The following is a 21,322-nucleotide window of genomic DNA, read 5'->3' on the forward strand; positions in this document are numbered from 1 at the left end:
CCGGGGCCCACTTGGTGTGTACTTGGGCTGAGCTTTAACTTTCCACGTGCAGAGGCCATTTGTGGAGTTGAACGCCAGGTTTGTGCCAGTTTGGGCGTTCATCTCTGGTTTTGGCTCCTTTTCTGGCGCTGGACGCCAGATTTGGGTAGAAAGCTGGCGTTGAACGCCAGTTTGCATCGTCTATTCTTGGCCAAAGTATGGACTATTATATATTGCTGGAAAGCCCTGGATGTCTACTTTCCAACGCAATTAGAAGCGGGCCATTTTGAGTTCTATAGCTCCAGAAAATCCATTTTGAGTTTAGGGAGGTCAGAATCCAACAACATCAGCAGTCCTTCTTCAACCTCTGAATCTGATTTTTGCTCAAGTCCCTCAATTTCAGTCAGAAAATACCTGAAATCATAGAAAAACACACAAACTCATAGTAAAGTCCAGAAATTTGAATTTAACATAAAAACTAATGAAAACATCCCTAAAAGTAACTAGATCCTACTAAAAACAATGTCAAAAAGCGTATAAATTATCCGCTCATCACAACACCAATCTTAAATTGTTGCTTGTCCCCAAGGAACTGAAAATAAAAATAGGATAAAAAGAATAGAGCATACTATAAATTCCAAACTATCAATGAAACATAACTCCAATCAAATGAGCGGGACTTATAGCTTTTTGCCTCTTGAATAGTTTTGGCATCTCACTTTATCCATTGAGGTTCAGAATGATTGGCATCTATAGGAACTCAGAGTTCAGATAGTGTTATTGATTCTCCTAGTTTAGTATGATGATTCTTGAACACAGCTATTTTACGAGTCTTGGCCGTGGCCCTAAGCACTTTGTTTTCCAGTATTACCACCGGATACATAAATGCCACAGACACATAACTGGGTGAACCTTTTCAGATTGTGACTCAGCTTTGCTAAAGTCCCCAATTAGAGGTGTCCAGGGTTCTTAAGCACACTCTTTTTTTGCTTTGGACCTTGACTTTAACCGCTCAGTCTCAAGTTTTCACTTGACACCTACACGCCACAAGCACATGGTTAGGGACAGCTTGGTTTAGCCGCTTAGACCAGGATTTTATTCCTTTAGGCCCTCCTATCCACTGATACTCAAAGCCTTGGGATCCTTTTTATTTACCCTTGCCTTTTGGTTTTAAGGGTTATTGGCTTTTTGCTCTTGCCTCTTGGTTTTAAGAGCTTTTGGCTTTTTCTGCTTGCTTTTTCTTTCTATATTTTTTTTTCTTTCTATTTTTTTTCGCCTATTATTTTTATTTTCTGCAAGCTTTGTTCTTTGCTGCTTTTTCTTGCTTCAAGAATCATTTTTATGATTTTTCAGATTATCAAATAACATGTCTCCTTGTCATCATTCTTTCAAGAGCCAACATATTTAACATTCTTAAACAACAACTTCAAAAGACATATGCACTGTTCAATCATACATTCAGAAAACAAGAAGCATTGTCACCACATCAATATAATTAAGCTAAGTTCAAGGATAAATTCGAAACTCATGTACTTCTTGTTCTTTTGATTTAAAACATTTTTCATTTAAGAGAGGTGATGGATTCATAGGACATTCATAACTTTAAGACATAATTACTACTACTAATGATCATGTAATGAAGACACAAACATAGATAAGCACATAACATAGAAAACGAAAAATAGAGAAAGCAAGAACAAGGAATGAATCCACCTTAGTGATGGTGGCGTTTCCTTCTTGAGGAACCAATGATGTCCTTGAGCTCTTCTATGTCTCTTCCTTGTCTTTGTTGCTCCTCCCTCATTGCTTTTTGATCTTCTCTTATTTCATGAAGCATGATGGAGTGCTCTTGATGTTCAACCCTTAGTTGTCCCATATTGGAACTCAATTCTCCTAGGGAGGTGTTGATTTTCTCCCAATAATTTTGTGGAGGAAAGTGCATTTGAGGCATCTCTGGGATCTCATGGTGATGAGCTTCATATGCCTCTTGAGCTCTATGAGTGGGCTCTCTTGCTTGCTCTATCTTTTTCTTAGTGATGGGCTTGTCCTCTTTGATGAGGATATCTCCCTCTATGTCAATCCCAGCCGAATTGCATAGGTGGCAAATGAGGTGAGGAAAGGCTAACCTTGCCATGGTGGAGGACTTGTCAGCCACCTTGTAGAGTTCTTGAGGTATAATCTCATGAACTTCCACCTCTTCTCCAATCATGATGCTATGGATCATGATGGCCCGGTCTATAGTAACTTCAGACCGGTTGCTAGTGGGGATGATTGAGCATTGAATGAACTCCAACCATCCTCTAGCTATAGGCTTGAGGTCCAATCTTCTTAGTTGAACCGGCTTGCCTTTGGAGTCAATCTTCCATTGAGCTCCTTCTACACATATGTCCATAAGGACTTGGTCCAACCTTTGATTAAAGTTGACCCTTCTAGTGTAGGGGCGTTCATCTCCTTGCATCATGGGCAAGTTAAACGCCAACCTCACATTCTCCGGACTAAAATCTAAGTATTTCCCCCGAACCATTGTAACATAGTTCTTTGGATCCGGGTTCTTACTTTGATCATGATTCTTGGTGATCCATGCATTGGCATAGAACTCTTGAACCATTAGGATGCCGACTTGTTGGATGAGATTTGTTAGAACTTCCCAACCTCTTCTTTGAATTTCATGTCGGATCTCCGGATACTCATTTCTTTTGAGTTTGAAAGGGACCTCAGGGATCACCTTCTTCTTAGCCACAACATCATAGAAGTGGTCTTGATGGGCTTTGGAGATGAACCTTTCCATCTCCCATGATTCGGATGTGGAAGCTTTTGTCTTCCCTTTCCCCTTTCTAGAGGATTCTCCGGTCTTAGGTGCCATCAATGGTAATGGAAAAACAAAAAGCTTATGCTTTTACCACACCAAACTTAGAATATTGCTCACCCTCGAGAAATAAAAGAAAGAATAAATGAAGAAGAAGAAGAAATGGAGGAGAGGGAGAAGGGAAGGTATTTCGGCCAAGAAGGGTATAGAGGGGTGTGTTGTGTGAATTTGATGAAGAATGGAGGGCCTTATATAGGGAAGGGAGGGGGGAAAAGGTTTCGGCCATATGGATGGGTTTGGGTGGGAAATTGGTTTTGAATTTTGAAGGTAGGTGGAGTTTATGAGGTAGGTTTATGGGGAAGAGTGGATGGATGTGAGTGGTGAAGAGGTGATGGGGAAGAGAGATTGAGGTGATTGGTGAAGGGTTTTTGGGGAAGAGTGTTTATGGGGTTGTGTGAAAGAGAGTGGTGAGAAGAAGTGAGTGGAGGTAGGTGGGGATTCTGTGGGGTCCACAGATCCTGAGTGGTTCCTGTGGGGTCCACAGATCCTGAGTGGATCCTGTGGGATCCTCAGATCCTGAGGTGTTCAAGGAATTACATCCCTGCACCCATTAGGCATGTAAAAATGCCTTTATACCCAACTCTGGGCGTTCAGCGCCAGGTTGGTGGCCATTTTGGGCGTTCAACGCCCATTTGTGTGCCATTTCTGTCGTTGAACGCCAGAACCATGCCTGTTCTGGCGTTCAGCGCCCAGAAGCTGCCCATTTTGGGCGTTCAGCGCCAGAACCATGCTCTGTTCTGGCGCTGAACACCAGACAGATGCTCCTCCAGGGTGTGATTTTTCTTCTGCTGTTTTTTATTCTGTTTTCAATTTTTATATTTATTTTGTGACTCCACATGATCATGAACCTACAAAGACATATAACTAAGGAAAATATAGTTAGATAAATAAAAATTGGGTTGCCTCCCAACAAGCGCTTCTTTAATGTCAATAGCTTGACAGTGGGCTCTCATGGAGCCTCACAGATGTGCAGAGCTTTGTTGAGACTCTCCAACACCAAACTTAGAGTTTGGATATGGGAGTTCAACACCAAACTTAGAGTTTGGTTGTGGCCTCCCAACACCAAACTTAGAGTTTGACTGTGGGGGCTTTGTTTGACTATGCTTTGAGAGAAGCTTTTTATGCTTCCTCTCCATGGGTGCAGAGAGAGATCCTTGAGTTGTAAACACAAGTTTGTCCTTATTCAATTGAAGGATTAATTCTCCTCTGTCCACATCAATCACAGCTCTTGCTGTGGCTAGGAAAGGTCTTCCTAGGATGATGGATTCATCCTCTTCCTTTCCAGTGTCCAGGACTATGAAATCAGCAGGGATGTAAAGGCCTTTAACCTTTACTAACACGTCCTTTACTTGTTCATAAGCCTATTTTCTTGAATTGTCTGCCATCTCTAGTGAGATTTTAGCAGCTTGCACCCCATAGATTCCCAGTTTCTCTATTACAGAGAGGGGCATGAGGTTTATCCCTGAACCAAGGTCACACAGAGCCTTAAAGATCATGGTGCCTATGGTACAAGGTATTATGAACTTTCCAGGATCCTGTCTCTTCTGAGGCAATGTCAGTTGATCCAGATCACTTAGTTCATTAGTGAACAAGGGAGATTCATCTTTCCAAGTCTCAATACCAAACAATTTGGCATTCAGCTTCATGATTACACCAAGAAACTTGGCAGTTTGCTCTTCAGTAACATCCTCATTCTCTTCAGAAGAGGAATACTCATCAGAGCTCATGAAGGGCATAAGGAGGTTTAATGGAATCTCTATAGTCTCTAGATGAGCCTCAGAGTCCTTTGGTTCCTCAGAGGGAAGCTCCTTATTGATCACTGGACGTCCCAGGAGGTCTTCCTCCTTGGGATTCACGTCCTCTCCTTCCCTTACAGGTTCGGCCATGATGCTTATGTCAATGGCCTTGCACTCTCCTTTTGGATTCTCTTCTGTATTGCTTGGGAGAGTACTAGGAGGGATTTCAGTGATTCTTTTACTCAGCTGGCCCACTTGTGCTTCCAAATTTCTAATGGAAGACCTTGTTTCATTCATGAAACTCACAGTGGCCTTGGATAGATCAGAGACTAGATTTGCTAAATTAGAAGCATTTTGTTCAGAGTTCTCTGTCTGTTGCTGAGTGGATGATGGAAAAGGTTTATTATTGTTAAACCTGTTTCTTCCACCATTATTAAAGCCTTGTTGAGGCTTTTGATCCTTCCATGAGAAATTTGGATGATTTCTCCATGATGAGTTATAGGTGTTTCCATAAGGTTCACCTAAGTAATTCACCTCTGCTATTGCAGGGTTCTCAGGATCATAAGCTTCTTCTTCATAAGAAGCCTCTTGAGTACTGTTGGATGCAGCTTGCATTCCATTCAGACTCTGAGAAATCATATTGACTTGCTGAGTCAATATTTTATTCTGAGCCAATATGGCATTCAGAGTATCAACCTCAAGAACTCCCTTCTTCATAGGCGTCCCATTATTCATAGGATTCCTTTCAGAAGTGTACATGAACTGGTTATTTGCAACCATTTCAATGAGTTCTTGAGCTACTGCAGGCGTTTTCTTTAGGTGAATGGATCCACCTGCAGAGGTGTCTAATGACATCTTAGATAACTCAGACAGACCATCATAGAATATATCCAGGATGGTCCATTCTGAAAGCATGTCAGAAGGACACTTTTTGGTCAGTCCTTTGTATCTCTCCCAAGCTTCATAGAGGGATTCACCTTCCTTCTGTCTGAAGGTTTGAACATCCACTCTAAGCTTACTCAGCTTTTGAGGAGGAAAGAACTTGGCTAAGAAAGCCTTGACCAGCTTATCCGAAGAGTTCAGGCTGTCTTTAGGTTGAGAATCCAACCATATTCTAGCTCTGTCTCTTACAGCAAAAGGGAAAAGCATGAGCCTGTAGACTTCAGGATCTACTCCATTAGCCTTAACAGTATCACATATCTGCAAGAATTCAGTTAAGAACTGAAAAGGATCTTCAGATGGATGTCCATGAAACTTGCAGTTCTGCTGCATCAGAGAAACTAATTGAGGTCTCAGCTCAAAGTTGTTTGCTCCAATGGCAGGAATGGAGATGCTTCTTCCATGTAAATTGGAATTAGGTGCAGTAAAGTCACCAAGCATTCTCCTTGCATTATTATTATTTTCGGCTGCCATCTCCTCTTCCTGTTCGAAAATTTCTGACAGGTTATCTCTGGATTGTTGTATTTTAGCTTCTCTTAATTTTCTCTTCAGAGTCCTTTCAGGTTCTGGATCTGCTTCAACAAGAACGTTCTTGTCCTTGCTCCTGCTCATATGACAAAGAAGAAGGCACAGAAAAATAATAATAATATGGATCCTTTTTGCCCAAGCACAGAGGTTCCCTTATGTGAGTAGAAGAAAAGAAGAAAAGAAAATCTGAACTTAGAGAGAGAGGGGGTTCGGATTTTTGGTGAGTTGAAGGAAAGATGTTAGTATATCAATAAACAAATAGAAGAAGATGAGAGGGGGAAGTGAATTTTCGAAAACAATTTTTGAAAAAGAGTTAGTGATTTTTGAGAATAGTTTTTGAAAAAGGTTAGTAAATTTTTTTTTTCGAAAATTAATATAAAAAATTAGAATAATTAGTTAATTAAAAAGAAATTTTGAAAAAGAGGGAAGATATTTTCGAAAATTAGAGAGAGAGAGTTAGTTAGGTAGTTTTGAAAAAGATAAGAAACAAACAAAAAGTTAGTTAGTTAGTTGAAACAAATTTTGAAAAGATAAGAAGTTAGGAAGTTAGAAAAGATATTTTGAAATCAAATTTTTGAAAAAGATTTGATTTTTAAAATCACAATTGATGACTTGATCCACAAGAAATCACAAGATATGATTCTAGAACTTAAAGTTTGAATCTTTCTTAACAAGTAAGTAACAAACTTGAAATTTTTGAATAAAAACATTAATTGTTATTGTTATTTTCGAAAATTTGATATAAAAAATAAGAAAAAGATTTTTGAAAAATATTTTTAAAATTTTCGAAAATAACTAAGAAAAATGAAAAAGATTTGATTTTTGAAAAAGATTTTTGAAAAAGATGAGATTTTTAAATTGAAAATTTGATTTGACTCATAAGAACAACTAGATTTTAAAAATTTTTGAAAAAGTCAAATCTAATTTTCGAAATTTTAAGAGAGAAAAAGGGAAAGATATTTTTTTTGATTTTTGAATTTTTATGATGAGAGAGAAAAACAAGAAAAATGATGCAATGCATGAAAGTTATAGATCAAAACTATGAATGTATGCAAGAATGCTATGAATGTCAAGATGAACACCAAGAACACCGTGAATATCATGATGAACATCAAGAACATATTTTTGAAAAATTTTTAATGCAAAGAAAACATGCAAGACACCAAAATTAGAATTCTTTAATGCTTAGACACTAAGAATTCAAGAATGCATATGAAAAACAAGAAAAGACACAAAACATGCAAGTGCAAAGATCAAACAAGAAGACTTACCAAGAACAACTTGAAGATCATGAAGAACACTATGAATGCATGAATTTTCGAAAAATGCAAGATGCACATGCAATTGACACCAAACTTATAACATGACTTAAGACTCAAACAAGAAACACAAAATATTTTTGATTTTTATGATTTTATGATTTTTTTGTATTTTCTTTTAAATTTTTTTTCGAAAATTATTGTGAAAAATAAAAATAAGGATTCCAAAATTTTTAATATGAATTCCAGGAATCTTGCCATGTTAGTCTTAAAGCTCCAATCAAAGCAGAATTGGGCATGACTCCATTGAGGTGATTAGTTGAAGACCAATCCCAAAGCAGTTTGGGTATGGCTTTACAGCCAGATAGGCTTCAACATGCTTCATGAAACACTAGAATTCATTCTTAAAAATTCTGAAGAAAAATAATATTTTTGAAAACACATTTTTTTTTTCGAAAACAAAATAAAAATTTTTGAGAAATTTTTGAAAATAAAACAAAAAGAAAATTACCTAATCTGAGCAACAAGATGAACCGTCAGTTGTCCATACTCGAACAATCCCCGGCAACGGCGCCAAAAACTTGGTATGCAAAATTGCTACTCAGGTTGTGAATTGTTGTTCGAAATTGATTCCCTGGCAATGGCACCAAAAACGGATGCACATAACCATGGTCTAAACATATCTTCACAACTTCGCATAACTAACCAGCAAGTGCACTGGGTCGTCCAAGTAATACCTTACGTGAGTAAGGGTCGAATCCCACGGAGATTGTCGGTATGAAGCAAGCCATGGTCACCTTGTAAATCTCAGTCAGGCGGATATCAAACAGTAATGGGTTTTCGAAAATAAATAATAGAATAGGGATAGAGGTACTTATGTAGATCATTGGTAGGAATTTCAGATAAGCGAATGGAGATGCTTTTCGTTCCTCTGAACTTCTGCTTTCCTGCTATCTTCATCCAGTCAGTCTTACTTCTTTCCATGGCTGGCTTTATGTGATACATCACCATTGTCAATGGCTACTTTCGGTCATCTCTCGGGAAAATAATCCAATGCCCTGTCACGGCACGGCTAATCGTCTGGAGGCATCACCTTTGTCAATGGCTTCATCTTATCCTCTCAGTGAAAATGGTCAACGCACCCTGTCACGGCACGGCTATTCATCTGTCGGTTCTCGATCATGCTGGAATAGGATTTACTATCCTTTTGCGTCTGTCACTAACGCCCTGCAATCGCGAGTTAGGAGCTCGTCACAGTCATTCAATCATTGAATCCTACTCGGAATACCACAGACAAGGTTTAGACCTTCCGGATTCTCTTGAATGCCGCCATCATTCTAGCTTGCGCCACGAAGATTCTGATTAAGAGATCTAAGAGATACTCATTCAGTCGAAGGTAGAACGGAAGTGGTTGTCAGGCACGCGTTCATAGGGAATGATGATGATTGTCACATTCATCACATTCAGATTGAAGTACGAATGAATATCTTAGAAGCGAAACAAGATGAATTGTATAGAAAATAGTAGTACTTTGCATTAATCTTTGAGGAACAGCAGAGCTCCACACCTTAATCTATGGAGTGTAGAAACTCTACCATTAAAAATACATAAGTGAAAGGTCCAGGCATGGCCGAATGGCCAGCCCCTCTGATCTAAGAACCAGGCGTCCAAAGATGTCTAATACAATAGCAAAAGGTCCTATTTATAATAAACTAGTCACTAGGGTTTACAGAAATAAGTAATTGATGCATAAATCCACTTCCGGGGCCCACTTGGTGTGTACTTGGGCTGAGATTTAACTTTCCACGTGCAGAGGCCATTTGTGGAGTTGAACGCCAGGTTTGTGCCAGTTTGGGCGTTCATCTCTGGTTTTGGCTCCTTTTCTGGCGCTGGACGCCAGATTTGGGTAGAAAGCTGGCGTTGAACGCCAGTTTTCATCGTCTATTCTTGGCCAAAGTATGGACTATTATATATTGCTGGAAAGCCCTGGATGTTTACTTTCCAACGCAATTAGAAGCGCGCCAGTTTGAGTTCTGTAGCTCCAGAAAATCCATTTTGAGTGTAGGGAGGTCAGAATCCAACAGCATCAGCAGCCCTTCTTCAACCTCTGAATCTGATTTTTGCTCAAGTCCCTCAATTTCATTCAGAAAATACCTGAAATCACAGAAAAACACACAAACTCATAGTAAAGTCTAGAAATGTGAATTTAACATAAAAACTAATGAAAACATCCCTAAAAGTAACTAGATCCTACTAAAAACATACTAAAAACAATGTCAAAAAGCGTATAAATTATCCGCTCATCAATAACCATCCGGTTTATCTGATTTAGGGAGGAGTTGGAGGATATCTTCTATTGCTTTCTCAGTAACCAGTATCTGCTTGCCTCTAAGCTGTACTGCATCCAGAGTTGTTTTGAAGTAGTTAGAGTAGAATTCTCTGACCCAAGATGCATTGACCTCAGTCAAGTTCCTCTCCAGAAAGAACCAGCCTCTCTGTTTTATCTATTCTGTACTGTATTGTTGTAGTTCTTCTGGAATTTTGAGGGTCTTTTCCAGGTATAGGTTCCTTGAAGTTTGAAAGACCGGATACTTGAGTTCACAGTATTTGTTGGCAAACTTGACTGGGTCTGTGGTGGGCAGTAACTGATCAGTCTTTTTCTGTGGGGTAAAATTCTTTTCCCGCCAGGAATCGTCATGGAGGATATCTAAAATAGAGGTAGAAGATTCGCCTCTTTTCCTTTTTCCTGTAGTTGCGTTGCCCTTTCCCTTGGTTTTGGGGTCAGACATCCTGAAAAGCAAAAGTTCCAGGATACAGTTTAAGAAACTAAAGCAGGAAAACAGGGAAGCAAATAAGAATTTATCAATATCAGCATAGAGGGGCAAAAGAGTAATAAAAGAGCAATAAAAGCATGAAGTGAGTTAAATATATGTAAAATATTAGACTGTATGCAAGTTAAAGGCAGAGAATAAAAATCACAATCCAAAATCTATGATATGCGGAATTCTTGTTAATCAGGAACAACAATAATCATACTTTGAAATGGTTTGAAAATAGTTAAGTAAAAACCAAAAGAGAAGTTAGAAAGTTAAAGCAGTTAATAGTTAAGAAGTGAAGTTAAAGTAAGTGGCATGGTGTTGGGGTTCTTAATTAATAAAATTTGCAGAAACTTGATTAACAAGCAACTCACATTCAAGTGGATATTGCAAATTATTGATGATAAATCATATAAAGAAAAGAATTGCAAAATGAAATTGAAATCATCAATAATGCTATTTAATGAATAAGGGAACCAAAAAGAATAAGAATGCTAGCCCACTCATTCATGAATTGCTTTGGTTGAAACCAATTGGTGCAAAACATGAAATTTCCAAAACCAAATCATGAATGGGAGTGGAGTGAAACAATTTCTGAAAAAATCGGGCAGCATTTCGGCTAAAAAGTGAACGATCCCGGGTAATAAACAGCAACAGAAATCAGTTCATATGACATTAAGGTAGTGCAAAAAAGAGTAACAATTATCAAGTCACATGAATTCAGAATAAACAGACTTAAGCGTAATCAAGAATTGCAATTTAAACCAAAACAACAATAAATAGTAATGAACAGCACAGCAATGTCAGAATTGCAAAATAGATAAAGCAAGCAGCAAGAACAGCGCAATTATTAGACCTAAGTCCACTAACCACATCCTAGCTACCTAACCACCTAAAATCCACAACGATCATGCATCTCTAACTATCCTAATTTGAACATAGTTTGAAAAATATGCAATTAACTAACTAACTGGGAAAGGAATCGGTGTTTGGCAGAACCTGGTTGGCGCAGAGGAACAGAAATTAGACTCAGAGAGATGGTGGTGGTTCGGGTGGTTGACACGGCAGCGCTGGGGGTTTTGCGGTGGTGGCAGGGCGGCGCGGCGACGGTCCTTGGTGGCGGTAGGGGTTGACAGAGGGAGAGGGGAGAAAGAGGGTTATGGAGGGAAGAAGAGAAGAAGGGGGCGAGGCGGGTGAGGGTTGTGGGGGCGTGGTGGCCGGCGGTTCTAGGTGGTGGTGGCGGTGCTGGCTCGGCTTGGTGGGGGGGGGGCAGTAGAGGAAGAAGGGTGGGAGGGGAAGAAGAAGGGGAGAAGAAGAGAAGGGAGGAGGGGGATTCGGTGAGGGCAGCGCGGCGGGCTTGGTCGGCGACGGTGGTGGCGGAGCGTTGGGAGCTGGTGGTGATTTAGTGGTTGGGGAGGGGAGAAGAAGCGCTGAGGGGTTGGGGGGAAAAGGGGATGCTAAATGGGTAGGGTTCCACGTCAAAGGGGGTAAGTGGATTCAAATCTACGCAAACGCATGGATCACGCGATTGCGTGGTTGAGGTGGAAAGGCAATGACGCGGACGCATCATTGACATGAACGCATGAGTGAGGTATAACGAAAGTTACGCATACGCGTGCCCGCGTGGGGAACGCGTACACGTCGCTCAGAATTGTGCTAAACGCACAATTCCAGCGTCGTTTTGGCTCAACTTTCTGTTTCAATTGAGGGGGCAATAATTTCCATGCGACGCGTACGCGTCCCCCATGCTTTCGCGTGGTGTGTGTGAAATGAAAGCGATGCGTTCACGTCACTGACAAGAACGCGTGGCCCAAATTGTGCCTAACGCATACCAGCCACACGATTCCAGCCCAACTTTCTGGGCGTTAGATTGTGACATCGATTTTGAGTCGACTTCCACGCGTGGCCCATGCGCACGCGTGGGGTGCTTTTTTTATGCAGTATGCAAAATGCAATGCTGATACGGATGTTATGAATAAATCCAGGTACAATAAAATGAAATAAAATAAAAGAAAAAAAAACAAAAGGAAATAAAATTAAAATTGAAAAAGGAACGATCATACCATAGTGGGTTGTCTCCCACCTAGCACTTTTAGTTAAAGTCCTTAAGTTGGACATTCGCTGAGCTCCCTGTCATGATGGCTTATGCTTAAACTCATCCAAAAATCTCTACCAACGTTTGCAATTCCAATAGCCTCTGGGGTCCCATACTAGGCAAGTAAAGCCTTTGAGCAAGTTAAAGCAGGTTTTCAGACTCCAGGAGTATTAACTATCAGGATAAATTCCAGGATCCCAAACCTTACTTCTGTACCCATCTTTGTCTTAATCTACATCTTTCCATCCGGGTAGTACGGAATTTAAATCCTCACTAAGATAACCAAACATCTTCCGAGACCCATTCAATCGAACTCGAAACCAATCCTTGCACCTCAAATTGAAGCGTGGAGCTTTATTGAATCTTGCATACCAGCTCTGAGTGCGAGCCATTTCCCTCTTACTCTTAAGGCCGCAAGAGCTCTAAGCTGGCCATCTATTTCAAGCAAACCATATTCAAGTGGAAAGATAAAGATAATGGCTAAGGATTTTACCCACTTGAAGGTTGTGTTGGGTGGTAATGGCCTTGGGGTAGGTGTTTCCAGTGGTTTTGTGGTATGCGAAATTATTACTCTGAGGTTGTAAAATTTGTTGTTCGTTCTCTCCCTGGCAATGGCACCAATAACTGGTGCACAATACCATGGTCCAAACATAACTTCACAACTTCGCACAACTAACCAGCAAGTGCACTGGGTCGTCCAAGTAATAAAACTTTACGTGAGTAAGGGTCGATCCCACGGAGATTGTTGGTATGAAGCAAGCTATGGTCATCTTGTATATCTCAGTCAGGCAGATATCAAATAGTTATGGAGTTTTCGAAAATTAATAATAAATAAATAGAAAATAAAGATAGAAATACTTATGTAACTCATTAGTGAGAATTTCAGATAAGCGTATAGAGATGTTTTTGTTCTTCTGAACTTCTGCTTTCCTGCTGTCTTCATCCAATCAGTCCTACTCCTTTCCATGGCAAACTTTATGTAAGGGCATCACCGTTGTCAATGGCTACATCCCATCCTCTTGTGAAAAAGGTCCAAATGCTCTGTCATAGCACGGCTAATCATCTGAGGTTCTCGATCATACTGGAATAGGATTCACCCTCCTTTTGTGTCTGTCACTACGGCCAGCACTCGTGAGTTTGAAGTTCGTCACAGTCATTCAATCCCTGAATCCTACTCGGAATACCACAGACAAGGTTTAGACTTTCCGGACTCTCATGAATGCCGTCATCAATCTAGCTTATACCATGAAGATTCTGATTAAGAGATCCAAGAGATATTCATTCAATCTAAGGTGGAACGGAAGTGGTTGTCAGGCACGCGTTCGTAAGGGAATGATGATGATTGTCACGTTCATCACATTCATATTAAAGTGCGAATGAATATCTTAGAAGCGGAATAAATTGAATTGAATAAAGAAACAGTAGTACTTTGCATTAATTCATGAGGAACAGCAGAGCTCCACACCGTAATCTATGGAGTGTAGAAACTCTACCATTGAAAAATACATAAGTGAAAGGTTCAGGCATGGCCAAATGGCCAGCCCCCAAACATGATCAATATGATCCAAAGATGAACTAAAATCATAAGATGTCTAAAAGACTAGTAAAAAGTTCTATTTATACTAAACTAGTTACTAGGGTTTACAGAAATAAGTAATTGATGCATAAATCTACTTCCAGGGCCCACTTGGTGTGTGCTTGGGCTGAGCTTGAAGTTTACACGTGCAGAGGCTTCTTCTGGAGTTGAACGCCAAGTTGTAACGTGTTTTTGGCGTTCAACTCTGGTTCGTGACGTGTTTCTGGCGTTTAACTCCAGACTGCAGCGTAGAACTGGCGTTCAACGCCCTTTTGCATCATCTAAACTCGGCCAAAGTATGGACTATTATATATTGTTGGAAAGCCCTGGATGTCTACTTTCCAACTCAATTGGAAGCAAGCCATTGTAAGTTCTGTAGCTCCAGAAAATCTACTTTGAGTGCAGGGAGGTCAGAATCCAACAGCATCAGCAGTCCTTCTTCAACCTCTGAATCTGATTTTTGCTCAAGTCCCTCAATTTCAGCCAGAAAATACCTAAAATAAAAAAAAACACACAAACTCATAGTAAAGTCCAGAAATTTGAATTTAATATAAAAACTAATAAAAGCATCCCTAAAAGTAACTAGATCCTACTAAAAACATACTAGAAACAATGCCAAAAAGCGTATAAATTATCTGCTCATCACAACACCAAACTTAAATTCTTGCTTGTCCCCAAGAAACTGAAAATCAAATAGGATAAAAAGAAGAGAATATACAATAAATTCCAAACTATCAATGAAACATAGCTCCAATCAGATGAGCGGGACTTGTAGCTTTTTGCCTCTTGAATAGTTTTGGCATCTCACTTTATCCATTGAGGTTCAGAATGATTGGTATCTATAGGAACTCAGAGTTCAGATAGTGTTATTGATTCTCCTAGTTCAGTATGTTGATTCTTGAACACAGCTACTTTATGAGTCTTGGCCGTGGCCCTAAGCACTTTGTTTTCCAGTATTACCACCAGATACATAAATGCCACAGACACATAATTGGGTGAACCTTTTTAGATTGTGACTCAGCTTTGCTAAAGCCCCTAATTAGAGGTGTCCAGGGTTCTTAAGCACACTCTTCTTTTGCTTTGGACCTTGACTTTAACCGCTCAGTCTCAAGTTTTCACTTCATACCTTCACGCCACAAGCACATGGTTAGGGACAGCTTGGTTTAGCCGCTTAGGCCAGGATTTTATTCCTTTAGGCCCTCCTATCCACTGATGCTCAAAGCCTTGGGATCCTTTTTATTACCCTTGCCTTTTGGTTTTAAGGGTTATTGGCTTTTTGCTCTTGCCTTTTGGTTTTAAGAGCTTTGGCTTTTTCTGCTTGCTTTTTTTCTTTTTCTTTGTCTTTTTTTTTTGCTATTTTTTTTTTCTGTAAGCTTTGTATTCACTGCTTTTTCTTGCTTCAAGAATCATTTTTATGATTTTTCAGATTATCAAATAACATGTCTCCTTGTCATCATTCTTTCAAGAGCCAACATATTTAACATTCTTAAACAACAACTTCAAAAGGCATATGCACTGTTCAAGCATTCATTCAGAAAACAAAAAGTATTGTCACCATATCAATATAATTAAACTAAGTTCAAGGATAAATTCCAAACTCATGTACTTCTTGTTATTTTGAATTAAAACATTTTTCATTTAAAAGAGGTGATGGATTCATAGGACATTCATAACTTTAAGACATAGTTACTAAATACTAATGATCATGTAATAAGACACAAACATAGATAAGCACTTAACATAAAGAAAACAAAAAATAGAGAAAGTAAGAACAAGGAATGAGTCCACCTTAGTGATGGTGGCGTTTCCTTCTTGAGGAACCAATGATGTCCTTGAGCTCTTCTATGTCTCTTCCTTGTCTTTGTTGCTCCTCCCTCATTGCTCTTTGATCTTCTCTAATTTCATGAAGGATAATGGAGTGCTCTTGATGTTCCACCCTTAATTGTCCCATGTTGGAACTTAATTCTCCTAGGGAGGTATCGATTTGCTCCCAAAAATTCTGTGGAGAAAAGTGCATCCCTTGAGGTATCTTAGGGATTTCTTGATGGTGAGCTTCCTCATGCGTTTCTTGAGCTCCATGAGTGGGCTCTCTTGTTTGCTCCATCATTTTCTTAGTGATGAGCTTCTCTTTCTCAATGGGAATGTCTCCTTCTATGAAAGTTCCAGCTGAGTAACATAGATGGCAAATAAGATGAGGGAAAGCTAGCCTTGCCAAGGGGGAGGGCTTTTCAGCTATTTTGTAGAGTTCAAGGGAGATGACTTCATGAACTTCTACTTCCTCACCAATTATGATGCTATGAATCATGATGGCCCGATCCACAGTAACTTCAGATCGGTTGCTAGTGGGGATGATGGAGCGTTGGATGAACTCCAACCATCCTCTAGCCACAGGCTTAAGGTCCAGTCTTCTAAGTTGAACCGGTTTGCCTTTTGAGTCAATCTTCCATTGAGCTCCTTCCACACATATGTCCATGAGGACTTGGTCTAACCTTTGATCAAAGTTGACCCTTCTAGTGTAGGGGCGTGCATCTCCTTGCATCATAGGCAAGTTGAACGCCAAGCTCACATTTTTCGGACTAAAATCTAAGTATTTCCCCCGAACCATGGTGAGATAATTCTTTGGGTTCGGGTTCTTACTTTGATCATGGTTCTTAGTGATCCATGCATTGGCATAGAAATCTTGAACCATTAGGATGCCGACTTGTTGGATGGGGTTTGTTAGAACTTCCCAACCTCTTCTTTGGATTTCATGTCGGATCTCCGGATACTCATTTCTCTTGAGCTTGAAAGGGACCTCGGGGATCACCTTCTTCTTGGCCACAACATCATAGAAATGGTCTTGATGAGCTTTGGAGATGAATCTTTCCATCTTCCATGACTCGAAGGTGGAAGCTTTTGTCTTCTCTTTCCCTTTTCTAGAGGATTCTCCGGTCTTAGGTGCCATCAATGGTAATGGAAAAACAAAAAGCTTATGCTTTTACCACACCAAACTTAGAATATTGCTCGCCCTCGAGCAAGAGAAGAAAGAATAGATGAAGAAGAAGAAGAAAATATGGAGGAGAGGAGGGAGATGTGTATTCGGCCAAGAAGGGGAAGAGAGGGTTGTGTTGTGTGAAAATGAGGAAGAATGGAGGGCTTTATATAGGGTGGGGAGGGGGGTTAGTTTCGGCCATATAGGGTGGGTTTGGGTGGAAAATTGATTTTGAATTTTGAAGGTAGGTGGAGTTTATAAGGTAGGTTTATGGGGAAGAGTGGATGGATGTGAGTGGTGAAGTGAGGATAGGGAAGAGAGATTGAGGTGATTGGTGAAGAGTTTTGGGGAAGAGTGTTTATTGGGAAGAGAGGATGAACATTGAGAAGAGGGAAGAGAATGAGTGGTGGTAGGTGGGGATCCTGAGGGGTCCACAGATGCTGAGTTGATCCTGTGGGGTCCACAGATCCTGAGGTGTCAAGGATTTGCATCCCTGCACCAATTAGGCATGTAAAATGCCTTTACATGCAATTCTGGCGTTTAAACGCCGAATTGATGCTTGTTCTGGGCGTTCAGCGCCCAGATGCAGCATATTTCTGGCGTTGAACGCCAGCCAGATGCTTGTTTCTGGCGTTCAGCGCCAGCTCTTCCTCAGTGTGCATTTCTGGTGTCTGAACGCTAGGATGCTGCTTGTTTCTGGCGTTCAACGCCAGATCCATGCTCTGTTCTGGCGTTGAATGCCAACCAGATGCTTCTTACTGGTGTTTAAACGCCAGTAAGATCCTCCTCCAGGGTGTGATTTTTTTCTGCTGTTTTTGATTCTGTTTTTAATTTTTTGATTTATTTTGTGACTCCACATGATCATGAACCTAATAAAACATGAAATAACAATAAAAATAAATTAAAATTAGATAAATAAAAATTGGGTTTCCTCCCAACAAGTGCTTCTTTAATGTCAATAGCTTGACAGTGGGCTCTCATGGAGCCTCACAGATGTTCAGAGCATTGTTGAGACTTCCCAACACTAAACTTAGAGTTTGGATATGGGAGTTCAACACCAAACTTAGAGTTTGGTTGTGGCCTCCCAACACCAAACTAAGAGTTTGACTGTGGGGGCTTTGGTTGACTCTGCAGTGGGAGAAGCTTACTGTGCCTCTTTTCCATGTTTACAGAAGGATAACCTTGAGTTGTAAACACAAGGGAGTCCTCATTCAATTGAAGGACTAGTTCACCTCTGTCGACATCAATCACAACTCTTGCTGTGGCTAGGAAGGGTCTTCCAAGGATGATGGATTCATCCTCATCCTTCCCAGTATCTAGGATTATGAAATCAGCAGGGATGTAAAGGCCTTCAACCTTTACTAACACGTCCTCTACTTATCCATAAGCCTCTTTTCTTGAGTTGTCTGCCATCTCTAATGAGATTTTAGCAGCTTGCACCTCAAAGATTCCCAGTTTCTCCATTACAGAGAGTGGCATGAGGTTTATTCCTGACCCAAGGTCACATAGAGCCTTCTCAAAGGTTATGGTGCCTATGGTGCAAGGTATTAGGAACTTTTCAGGATCCTGTTTCTTCTGAGGCAATCTCAGTTGATCCAATGCATTTAGTTCATTGGTGAACAGGGGAGGTTCATCTCCCAAAGTCTCTTTACCAAATAAATTGGCATTCAGCTTCATGATTGCACCAAGGAACTTGGCAACTTGCTCTTCAGTAACATCCTCATTCTCTTCAGAAGAGGAATACTCATCAGAGCTCATGAAGGGTGTAAGGAGGTTTAATAGAATCTCTATGGTCTCTAGATGACCCTCAGAGTCCTTTGGTTCCTCAAAGGGAAACTCCTTATTGATCACTGGACGTCCCAGGAGGTCTTCCTCCTTGGGATTCACGTCCTCCCCTTCCTCTCTAGGTTCGGCCATGTTGACTATGTCAATGGCCTTGCACTCTCCTTTTGGATTTTCTTCTGTATTGCTTGGGAGAGCACTAAGAGGAGTTTCAGTGATCTTCTTACTCAGCTGGCCCACTTGTGCTTCCAAATTTCTAATGGAGGACCTTGTTTCATTCATGAAACTCACAGTGGCCTTAGATAGATCAGAGACTAAGTTTGCTAAATTAGAGGTATTTTGTTCAGAGTTCTCTGTCTGTTGCTGAGTGGATGATGGAAAAGGCTTGCTATTGCTAAACCTGTTTCTTCCACCATTATTAAAGCCTTGTTGAGGCTTTTGTTGATCCTTCCATGCGAGATTTGGGTGATTTCTCCATGAGGGATTATAGGTGTTTCCATATGGTTCACCCATGTAATTCACCTCTGCTATTGCAGGGTTCTCATGATCATAAGCTTCTTCTTCAGAAGATGCCTCTTGAGTACTGTTGGATGTAGCTTGCATTCCATTCAGACTCTGAGAAATCATATTGACTTGCTGAGTCAATATTTTATTCTGAGCCAATATGACATTCAGAGTATCAATTTCAAGAACTCCCTTCTTCTGAGGTGTCCCATTACTCACAGGATTCCTCTCAGAAGTGTACATAAACTGGTTGTTAGCAACCATGTCAATGAGTTCTTGAGCTTCCGCAGGCATTTTCTTTAGGTGAATGGATCCACCTGCAGAAGTAACCAATGACATCTTAGCTAATTCAGACAGACCATCATAGAATATATCCAGGATGGTCCATTCTGAAAGCATGCCAGAAGGACACTTTTTGGTCAGTTCCTTGTATCTCTCCCAAGCTTCATAGAGGGATTCACCTTCCTTCTATCTGAAGGTTTGAACATCCACTCTAAGCTTACTGAGCTTTTGAGGAGGAAAGAACTTGGCTAAGAAAGCCGTGATCATCTTATCCCAAGAGTTCAGGCTATCTTTAGGTTGAGAGTCTAACCACACTCTAGCTCTGTCTCTTACAGCAAATGGGAAAAGCATGAGCCTATAGACTTCAGGATCTACTCCATTAGTCTTAACAGTATCACATATCTGCAAGAATTCAGTTAAGAACTGATAAGGATCTTCAGATGGAAGTCCATGAAACTTGCAGTTTTGTTGCATCAGAGAAACTAATTGAGGTTTAAGCCCAAAGTTGTTTGCTCCAATGGTAGGGATGGAGATGCTTCTTCCATGTAAATTGGAATTAGGTGCAGTAAAGTCACCAAGCATCCTCCTTGCATTATTATTATTTTCGGCTGCCATCTCCTCTTCCTATTCAAAAATTTCTGTAAGGTTTTCTCTGGATTATTGTATTTTAGCTTCTCTTAGTTTCCTCTTCAGAGTCCTTTCAGGTTCAGGGTCTGCTTCAACAAGAATGTTCTTGTCCTTGCTCCAGCTCATATGAAAGAGAAGGGCACAAAAAAATAATAATAGGGATCCTTTTTACCCAGGTATAGAGGTTCCCTTGTTGTTAGTAGAAGAAGAAAAGGGAATAAGAGTGAAGAAGAATGGATAATCCAAACACAAAGGTGAGGATAAGAGCAATGATTTGAGATGAAGAGAAGTGTTAGTAAGTAATTAAATAAATAGAAGAAGATGAGGGAGAAGAGAATTTTCGAAAATAAAATTTTGAAAAGGGGTTAGTGATTTTCGAAAATTAGGAATGAAATCAAATTAAAATAAAAAATTGAAAACAATTTAAAAAGAATTTTTTGAAAAAGAGGGAGGTATTTTCGAAAATTAGAGAAGGGAAGTTAGTTAGGTAGTTTTGAAAAAGATAAGAAACAAACAAAAAGTTAATTAGTTAGTTGAAACAAATTTTAAAAATCAATTTTTAAAAGATAAGAAGATAAGAGGTTAGAAAAGATATTTGAAAAAGATAAGATAAAAAGATATTTTTGAAAAGATATGATTGAAATTAGTTTTGAAAAAGATTTGATTTTTAAAATCACAATTAATGACTTGATTCACAAGAAATCACAAGATATGATTCTAGAACTTAAAGTTTGAATCTTTCTTAACAAGGAAGTAACAAACTTGAAATTTTTGAATCAAAACATTAATTGTTGAAGATATTTTCGAAAATATGATATAAAATTAAGAAAAAGATTTTTGAAAAATATATTTTTTTAAAATTTTCGAAAAATAAGAAAAATGAAAAAGATTTTATTTTTGAAAAAGATAAGATTTTTAAATTGAAAATTTGATTTGACTCATAAGAAACAACTAAATTTTTTAAAATTTTTGAAAAAGTCAACTCAAATTTTCGAATTTTATGAGAGAAAAAAGGAAAGATATTTGTTTTTGATTTTTTTAATTTTTAATGATGAAAGAGAAAAACAAAAAAAAATGACTCACAACATGAAAATTATGAATCAAAACACATGATGCATGCAAGAATGCTATGAATGTCAAGATGAACACCAAGAACACCTTGAAGGTCATGATGAACATCAAGAATATATTTTTGAAAAATTTTCAATGCAAAGAAAACATGCAAGACACCAAACTTAGAAATCTTTCATGTTCAGACACTATGAATGCAAAAATGGACATGAAAAACAAGAAAAGACACAAAACAAAAAAACATCAAGATCAAACAAGAAGACTTACCAAGAACAACTTGAAGATCATGAA

The 21,322-nt window shown here is 39.4% G+C and overlaps 2 non-coding genes across 2 annotated transcripts; both read left to right on the forward strand.

Moving 5' to 3' along the window:
- The first annotated feature begins 5,490 nt into the window (after positions 1-5,490).
- LOC148576305 (small nucleolar RNA R71) lies at positions 5,491-5,598 on the forward strand. Its single transcript, XR_015904523.1, has one exon. It is a non-coding gene; the product is annotated as a small nucleolar RNA R71 (small nucleolar RNA).
- Positions 5,599-19,448: 13,850 nt separating this feature from the next.
- Positions 19,449-19,552, forward strand: LOC148576306 (small nucleolar RNA R71). The gene has a single exon (XR_015904499.1). It is a non-coding gene; the product is annotated as a small nucleolar RNA R71 (small nucleolar RNA).
- The last annotated feature ends 1,770 nt before the right edge of the window (positions 19,553-21,322 follow it).

This window comes from Arachis ipaensis, chromosome B1 (genome assembly GCF_059453495.1).
Source record: "Arachis ipaensis isolate K30076 ecotype BB chromosome B1, ASM5945349v1, whole genome shotgun sequence".
NCBI classification, from domain to species: Eukaryota; Viridiplantae; Streptophyta; class Magnoliopsida; order Fabales; family Fabaceae; genus Arachis; species Arachis ipaensis.